Here is an 8,949-nt window from a genome sequence, read left to right on the forward strand (position 1 = left end):
CACACACACACACACACACACACACACACACACACACACACACACACACATACTTAGAATGGGGTAACATGTATTTCCCCAGAATTCATTATCTGGCCTGCCCATAGTAATATTTACATATGCACACATGTATATTGTTGTTAATGTTGTTATGAACAAAAAATAGAAAGCTATAGCTTTTATTTTGAGATAGAGTCTTATGTACGGGCTTGTGTACAAATTCACTTTGTGCTCCTGATCCTTCTGCCTCTACCTCCTGAGTGCTGGAATTACAACTGTGCTCCACTCTCCCGAATTTATGCCAGCATATGCTGGGAATGTGATGCTGAGAATTAAAGCCATTTTGTCATTGTTGTTTGTTTTGTTTTATGCAAGAAAAACACTCTACCAACCGAGTAGATGCTAATTCCACCATCTTATGTCACCAGTCTGTTATTTAAATACGTTTTAGTGTTCTAGAATTCGGTATTTAAAAAGGCCATTGAGAGTTCGATCGGTAACAGTAGCAGAGAGCAGACCACAGAGAGCCCTGAGAGGCCCACCTCCTCCACCGGCCTAGTCACCGTCACACCCGGGGGAGGTGCCGACCCCAGTCACCACCGCTGCAACCATGAGCTGAGCGAGGCCAGAGACCTAACAGCCGCCCGCCGCCCCCGCCGCCGCCCTCAGCGCCGCCAACACCAAGCCCGGCTCCTCGGGCAGCGGCGCGGGTAGTAGCGGCCCGGGCGGCCTCACATCGGCGGTGCCCACCGGCGGGACGAGAAGGTCATCTCAACTAAGGTTTTGGGAATAGTAAAATGGTTCAATGTAAGGAACTGATACGGTTTCATCAACAGGAATGAGACCAAGGAAGACATATTTGTACACCAGACTGCCATAAGAGATGGAGAGACTGTGGAGTTTGGTGTTGTTGAAGGAGAAATGGGTGCAGAGGCAGCAAATGTTACAGGCCCTGGTGGGGTTCCAGTTTAAGGCAGTAAATACACAGCAGACCATAACCATTATAGACGCTATTCACGTCACAGTGGGCCTCCGCGCAATTACCAGAACAGTGAGATGAGGGATCAGAAAGCGCTCCTGAAGGCCAGGCCCAACAGCGCAGCCCTATTGCAGGTGAAGGTTCCCACCTTACTACATGCGGAGACCCTATGGGCGTCGGCCACAGTATTCCAACCCTCCTGTGCAAGCAGAAGTGTTGGAGGGTGCTGACAACCAGGGTTCAGGAGAGCAAGGCAGACCAGTGAGACAGAACATGTGTCGGGGTTACAGACCACGATTCTGCAGGGGCCCTTCTCTCCAAAGACAGCCCAGAGAGGATGGCAATGAAGAGGACAAGAAAAACCAAGATGAGACCCAAGGACAGCAGCCACCTCAACGTCGGTATCGCCGCAACTTCAATTACCGACGCAGACGCCTAGAGAACCCTAAACCACAAGATGGCAAAGAGACCAAAGCAGCGGATCCACCAGCTGAGAATTCACCTGCTCCTGAGGCTGAGCAGGCAGGGCTGAGTAAATGCCGGCTTACCATCTCTACCATCATCCGGTTTGGTCATCCAACAAGAAGAAACGAATATGAAATTCCAGCAATAAGAAATGAACAAAGATTGGAGCTGAAGACCTAAGTGCTTGCTTTTTGCCTGTTGACCAGATACACTAGAACTATCTGCATTATCTATGCAGCATGGGGTTTTTATTATTTTTACCTAAAGATGTCTCTCTTTGGTAATGATAAATGTGTTTTTTAAGAAAAAAAAAGGGGGGGCCTGGTTTTTCTCAATACACTTTTAATGGTTTTTAAATTGTTTCATATCTGGTCAAGTGGAGATTTTTAAGAACTTCATTTTTAATTTGTAATAAGTTTACAACTTGATTTTTTTCAAAAAAGGTCAACAAACTGCAAGCACCTGTTAATAAAGGTCTTAAATAATATAAATAAATAAAATAAAAAGGCCATTGATGCTGGACCTTCTGGCACATGCCTGTTATTGCAGTAATAGAGAGATAGAGGCAGGAGGATGAAAACAAGTAGAGAGAGCAGTCTTGGCTACATACCAAATTCCAGGATAGATTGGGCTACCTAGAAGATTCTGTCTCAAAATACCAAAACCCCAAATCAAAAATGAAACAGAGACAAACAAACTGGCCAGTGGTTCTTCTCTGCTTAGTGGAAGTATGAACAGTGATCTGATACTTTCCCTCATGGATTGTTGAGGGGATGGGGAAAGGAAGGCTAGGGTCTCTAGTAGAGTTGCAGCCTCCAACTCACTGGCCAGACGCTTTGGCTCTGGTTCCATGTGCTCATTGGTGGTTGCACCAAGGGCAGCCTTGGACATAGATGATCCCATGCTTGTAGTAGGGGTCTGAGAAAGACAGTTACCACAAAGTTGGCTGCACACAGAGATGGCTTCAGTGTCTGTTCCCTCCTCTTCCCAACCAGTGGGGGACAAGCACCCTGGTAAAGGATCAGCAGCCCCAGCAAGTGACCATAACTAAGTGACCATTTCTTTCTGTCACATGGCAGTGTTCCAGCACTGTGAGGTATATTTGGAACTTGCAGAGCACCATGCTTAAACTTGCAAAGCACAGGAATTGTGGAAGATTGCCAGGAAAGATAGCCATGGGGTCTTGAGAGGGCAGTATGGGGCACTTGTTTGGGCTGTGAGGGCAAGCTTTACACTTGTAGCTAGCATCTCAACAGATAGAGAGTTAACAATAAAACAAACAGAAACTATTAACTAACTGCAGACTCAAATCTGCAGTTAGTCCTATCCAGACTCTGTTACATTTCCAATATACTTTTTTTTCCTCTTTTAAATCTTTCATTACTTTTCTCATTGTGCTTATGTTTTTCTATTAAATCTTTGAGGGTATTCATAGAAATTATAATAATAGCTTTAAGAAATTTGTAGGGCTAAACAGATGGCTCAGCCATTCAGAGCACTGGTTGTTCTTCCAGGGAATCTGTGTTCAATTCCCAGGCATGGTTGCTCTCAACTGTAACTCTAGAGCCAAGAGAGCCATTATGAACTTTTGACCTCGTTGGACACAGCAGGCACATGGTGTATAGGCATACATTCAGGCAAACACACACACATAAAATAAAAATAAATAAAATCTCAAAAATTAAATGTTCTTTTGCTAATTCTATCATATCTGATAGTTTGCATATTTTCATTAATTTAATTTTTGCCTTATGTACAATATTACATTTTTCTTCTTCTTCCTATACCTACTAATTTTTATTTTCATGCCAAATAGTGTTTATTTTGCTTTCTAGAAGCAAAATGTATTGTTTTGGACTGTTCATAGATATGGAATCAAAATATATTGTCACTTGTGATTGACATTTTCACCGAGAAAATTATATCTAAGAATTATTTATGCTGTAGAGGTAGTACTTCATTTAATATTTTTATATTTAATTATTTAATAAATTTAATATTTAATATTCCACTTCATGCATACCTCATACAATTTGTCTATTCATCTACTAATGGGCATTTGGTCTGTTTTGCCTTTGAACTACTGAATAATGTGAAAGTATTTGTTTGACTACTCCCTTTCACTATTTTTGTCCATTTTAATTTATTTTACATTTAATTTATTTATATTTTTGTGGTGCTAGGAATACAGTCCAGGGCCTTGCACATAGTAGATAATTGTTCTACCATTGAGCTACCTTAACTCTCAGACCATGAGCTGATTTTATCTCTTTAATCACAAGTTATATATTATGGATTCATGGCCTCTAGGATTTATCATTTTCATTTACTTTTTATTGTTTTTTTCACTTCTGGGGGTGGTTTTGAGACAAGGTTTCTCTGTGTAGACTTGGCTGTCCTGGAATTCACTGTGTAGAGCAGGCTAGCCTAGAATACAGAAATTCGCCTGCCCCTGTCTCCTGAGTGCTGGGATTAAAGGTGTATGCTACCAAAACCCAGCTGTTTTTTTTTACACATTCTTAATAGTGACTATTAAAATTATAATTATTTGTTTGATAGAATCCAATTTATTCATTTTTCCATTACTTATGCTTTCAATGTTATATCTAAAGACTCTGTCTAATTCTGTTATATATATTTTTTTTGAGGGAGTTTTACAGTCTTAAAGCATATATGTAAGTCTATGATACATCTAAAATTTTACATTTATTAAGTACACAAACACATACATACATACCATGGTGTGCCTGTGGAGCTCAAACAATAATTTATAGGAGTTTTATTATGTATGTCGTATATATCTTAATATTTTGGAGCTAAAGTGATGCTAAGTATTTAACCTTTATTTTACCATAAATGGAAATAGTTTTATTTTCATATTAATCATTATTAGTATATATACATGGTGCTGATTTTTGTGTATTAATTTTGTATCCTATAACTTATTTTTTAATTTTATGTAGTGTGTGTGTGTGTGTGTGTGTGTGTGTGTGCAGGCACAAGAGTGCAATAGCATTCCTGTGGAAATCAGAAGACAACTTATGGGAGCCAATTTTCTTTCTCTACCATGTTTGTTCCTGGAATTTAACTTGGGGCATCAGGCTTGGTTGGCAGCAGGTACCTTTACTCATTGAGCCATCTTTCTGTCTTGTACAACTTTAAAGAGCTCATTTATTAGCTCTCATAGTTTATGTATGTGTCATATATAAGTAAATAAACATGATTTTCACCAGGTATGATGGAGCACATTTATAATCCCAGAACTCAAAAGACAAAGGCAGGAGGATAATAAGTTTGAGGCCAAACTGGGCTAAAAATAGAGTTCTAGGTCAGCCTAGCCTATGTATCTAGACATAAATAATAAACAAATAAAACAGAAAATATAGTTTTGTATCCTTTCCAATTTTGGAGGAGCTTTTATTTCTCTTTTCCTTAACCAATTGCCATGGCTAGAATCTCCAAAATAATGAAGTGAAAGGAATAGACAGCTTTGCCTTGATACTGATTTTATGCAGAAAGCAGTTTGTTTTATTTTGTTTTGTACAACTGAGTATGTTGTGGGTTATTCACATATGACCTTTGCCTGGTTGAGGAAGTTCCTTTTCTTTCTATTATGTCTAGTGATTTCTTTATAAAATGTGTTGGCTTTGGTCAAATGCACTTATTCCTGGAGAGACATGAGTAAATATCTACTCACCTAAGATAGCCAATGTCTCAAAGGCAACTGCACCACCAAAAGCCCACCCCAGTACGGACAGTGGCTCATGGAAGCTGGAAACCTAGAACTCACTGCTGTAGCAGCATTTACTTATTTATTTATTTTTTGTTTTTTTTGAGACAGGGTTTGTCTGTGAAGTGTTGGTTGTCCTGGACTCACCTTGTAATCAAGGCTGGCCTTGAACTCACAGAGATCCACTTTTTGTTTTTTAATCTACTTTATTTGGAGTGTTTAGGCCTCAAATTCCCTTCCAACCTCCCAACCCTTATATGGGGGAGAAAAGGTTAGTGGTGAGAAGGGGCCCAGACCCCTTTACTTCTAGTTTTTTTTATGGTCATGGGGTTGTGTTAGGGCTCTGTACCAATCTCTGTCAACCGCAGACGCAGCTAGCAGTCTCCTCCACGCTGCCGTGCCCCAAAGTGTTTCTCTCCATCTGTTTGCTCCAAACCGCCACACCATCTCTGCTCTCTACAAACTGTTACACACCACACGCCAGCACGGAATGCCATAACTTCTCTTTCTCAGTTCTCATGTTTATACTCTCAGAGTCCTAGACCATACCCCTCTCCATGCGCATGTAGAAGGCCATTACCAGTTGGCAAAAGCCATGCTTAGCAAGAGACAATTAACAGGTGTGGACAAACTATAGCCCAACTAAAATCCCACACTTGGGATTAAAATAAAAACATTTACATAGCATAACTGAGTTTCCATAGAAATCAAAACTTCCACTACACACTGCATAACTTGAAGTCAGCTCAACAGGTTGGAGAGGGTCTTTTTAGACACAACAATTTGTATAAGAGTGTTTCTCAACAGTCCTCACTGCTTACATATGCTTTGGGACAGAGGGGCCTGGTAAATCTGATCAGTTTTAGGGACTTCCTGGAAATACTGCATTATTTACTTCATGTCTTTCCCTGAAGGATGGAATGTCCACCTCACCTAAAAACATCCTATGTCTTAAGCTTCCCTTCAAAGTGAAGGGTTTCATCTCAGAGGAAATTGCTGTACAACAACTTATCTTACATCTCGTGAACTGATCCTGTAATTTTGTCATTTATAAATATTTTCCCTCCTTATCATCATAGTTGTCATCTTTTTCTTGACAATTTTATTCTGTAGCACAATCTGACCTGAACCCAGTAATAATCTTCCTGCTTCAGCATCTTGAATACACTGGGATTACAGATATGAGTCACCACACCTAGCTTTATATATTCATTCTCTCTGTCTCTCTCTGTCTTACTTGAACTAGATTAACATGCTTAGGAAAATTCCACTTTGATCATGGGGCACAATTACTTTTATACTCTGACAAGTTAGGTTTGCTAGTAGTTTCTTGAAAATGTTTGCCATCTGTATTCATGAAAAATAGCAGCATTTGGTATTCTTGTAATCTCTTTGGTTTTGGGGTCAGAGTAGCATTGATGAGTTTAGTAGTTTAGGGGTTTTGTTTTGTTTTGTTTTGTTTTTTCAAGACAGGGTTTCTCTGTTTAGCCCTGTCTGTCCTGGAACTTACTCTATAGACCAAGCTGGCCTTGAACTCATTTGCCTCCCAAGTGCTGGGAATAAAGGTGTATGCCACCACTGCTCGGCAAGTTGAGTAGTTTTGAGTATTGCTTACATTCCTGATTTGGAAGAGTTTGTGAAGGATTGGTATTACTTCAAATATTTGACAAAATTTACCAATGCAACCTATGGTCCTGGGCTTTCCGTGGTGGGCAGGAAAATTTGAAGTCACCAGTTTAACCTTTTCACTTCTTCAAGTTTTATTTTTTCATTTCTTGTTGGGTAAGTTTCAGTGTTTTGTGTTTTTCCAAAGATTTATTTAATCTGTTATCTAATTAGTAGAATATGGTAATTCATAATTTGCTTTAATAATCCTCTTCATTTTTTGGAAGCTTGATGTTTTTGTCTACCATTTCATTATCAACTTTAAGAATTTGAAACTTCTTTTTTTCTTTTAATAATCAGAATGGCTTAAAAGATTGTTGGGCTTGTGGGTGTTTAAGAGAATGAACATTAATTTGCTTTTTATTGATTTTTCTCTATTGCTCTCTATGTAATTTATTATTACTCTATACATTATTGTAACTTTCCCTCTTCTCACACTGAATTTAATTTGATCTTCTTTTTCTAGTTCCGTAAGATAGAAACTTATATTATTGATTTCAATCCTTGTCTCTTTTTTAGTTACTCTTTTAGAATTATAAAATTGCCTGAGACACTAGTGCTGTGTATCATGAGTTAGCTATATGATAGTGTTTATTTTATCTCAAAGTATTTTGCTACTTTCCTTGTGACTTTTCTTTGATTCAGTATTTAAGAATGTTTATGATTTTCATAAATTTGTAAACTTTGTAAACTTCCTTAATTATTTCTACTTTTTTTTCTGTTGTAGTTAAAGAACATATTTTATCATTTAAATTATTTAAATTAATTGAGGCTGTTCTTATGGTCTAACCTGGACAGTGCTCCTTAACATTTGAGAAAAATATGTACCCTGCTGTTGCATCTTACAAGTTGTTTTAAGTCAAATTATTTTATTTCCTTGCTCATCTTCTATCTGGTCATGTGTAAGAAACTGGGATTTTGAAGTTTAGAAGCAGTTATTTTTTTAAATGTCTTCTCCTTTGATTTAATCAAGGTCCTTGTTTGTTTCGTTGGTGGGATGAGTTCTTTTGTTTTGTTTTGTTTTTGTTGTTTTGCTTGATGGAATTTGGGCTGTGTTGTTAGGCATTTACATTGGTTATATCCTCCTTAAAAACTAGCTAATTTAACTTCATGCAATGCCTTCATTTTCTCTACTTCATGCAATGCCTTCATTTTCTCTACTTTAAAATATATACATTGTGTCTAACATTAGTTTGTCCATTCCAACTCTTAGGATTTCTGTTTCTATTATATTTTTCCAGTCTTTTACTCATAAACTATCTGGATACAAATGTTTATCCAGGGAACAAGTCCAGAGTTGGAACATGCTTTTTAAGCCATTTAAACAATCTCTTCCCTTTCATTGGATTAATTCATTTCTACTTAATGCAGTTACCAATAAGGTAGGATTTAGTTCTATTATTTTTGGTCTGTTTTCTATATCTTGTTGATCTTCGTTTCTTCATCATTGCTTTCTTTTGTGCTATATAGGTATTTTGTACGGTATCATTTTAACTCTCCTATTTCTTAACTATACTTTCAATAGACCAACCTCATGGAGGCATTTTATCAATTCAGAGTCCATCTTATGTTAAGTAGACATAAAACTAGCCAGCGCACTGACCACTGTCTTCAGTTCATTATCTATGGTTTCTTTTGCTCTTTATGTAGATATACAACTGTTGATTTGAATTCTTTTTCTAATAAATCCAAGGCCTGTTTTTCCAGAACAGTGTATAAAGTTATTTTCCTCATCGCCTTGATAAAAATACTTGTCAAAGTGATTTAAGGAAAGAAGAGTTTATTTTGACTCATGGCTTAGGCGGTACCTGCCATAAAAGCATAGTGCATTTGATTACATTGCAATCAATGTACAGTAGTCGTAAAGCAGAGAGAAGAATGGAACTAAGATTGAGGTATATAAAACTTCAAGCTTCATCCCTGACCAACTTCGTCCAGCAAAAATGTAACACCTAAAAGTTTCAAAACTTTCCTAAATAGCACCTTTATCTGGGAACAAAGTTTTCAAATATTAGAGCCTATAGAGGATGTTGTACATTCAAACCACAACATTTATTGTTTCTTCTTCTCTTCTTCACCTCCTTCTCCTTCCTCCTTTCTTACAGTGAGA

General features: G+C 37.9%; 1 pseudogene; it reads left to right on the forward strand.

Annotated features, from left to right (window-relative positions):
- The first annotated feature begins 610 nt into the window (after window positions 1-610).
- LOC129676245 (Y-box-binding protein 1-like) lies at window positions 611-1,624 on the forward strand (annotated as a pseudogene).
- Window positions 1,625-8,949: the final 7,325 nt, after the last annotated feature.

Source organism: Psammomys obesus, unplaced genomic scaffold, assembly GCF_907164565.1.
Source record: "Psammomys obesus unplaced genomic scaffold, mPsaObe1.curated_primary_1811, whole genome shotgun sequence".
In the NCBI taxonomy this organism is placed as follows: Eukaryota; Metazoa; Chordata; class Mammalia; order Rodentia; family Muridae; genus Psammomys; species Psammomys obesus.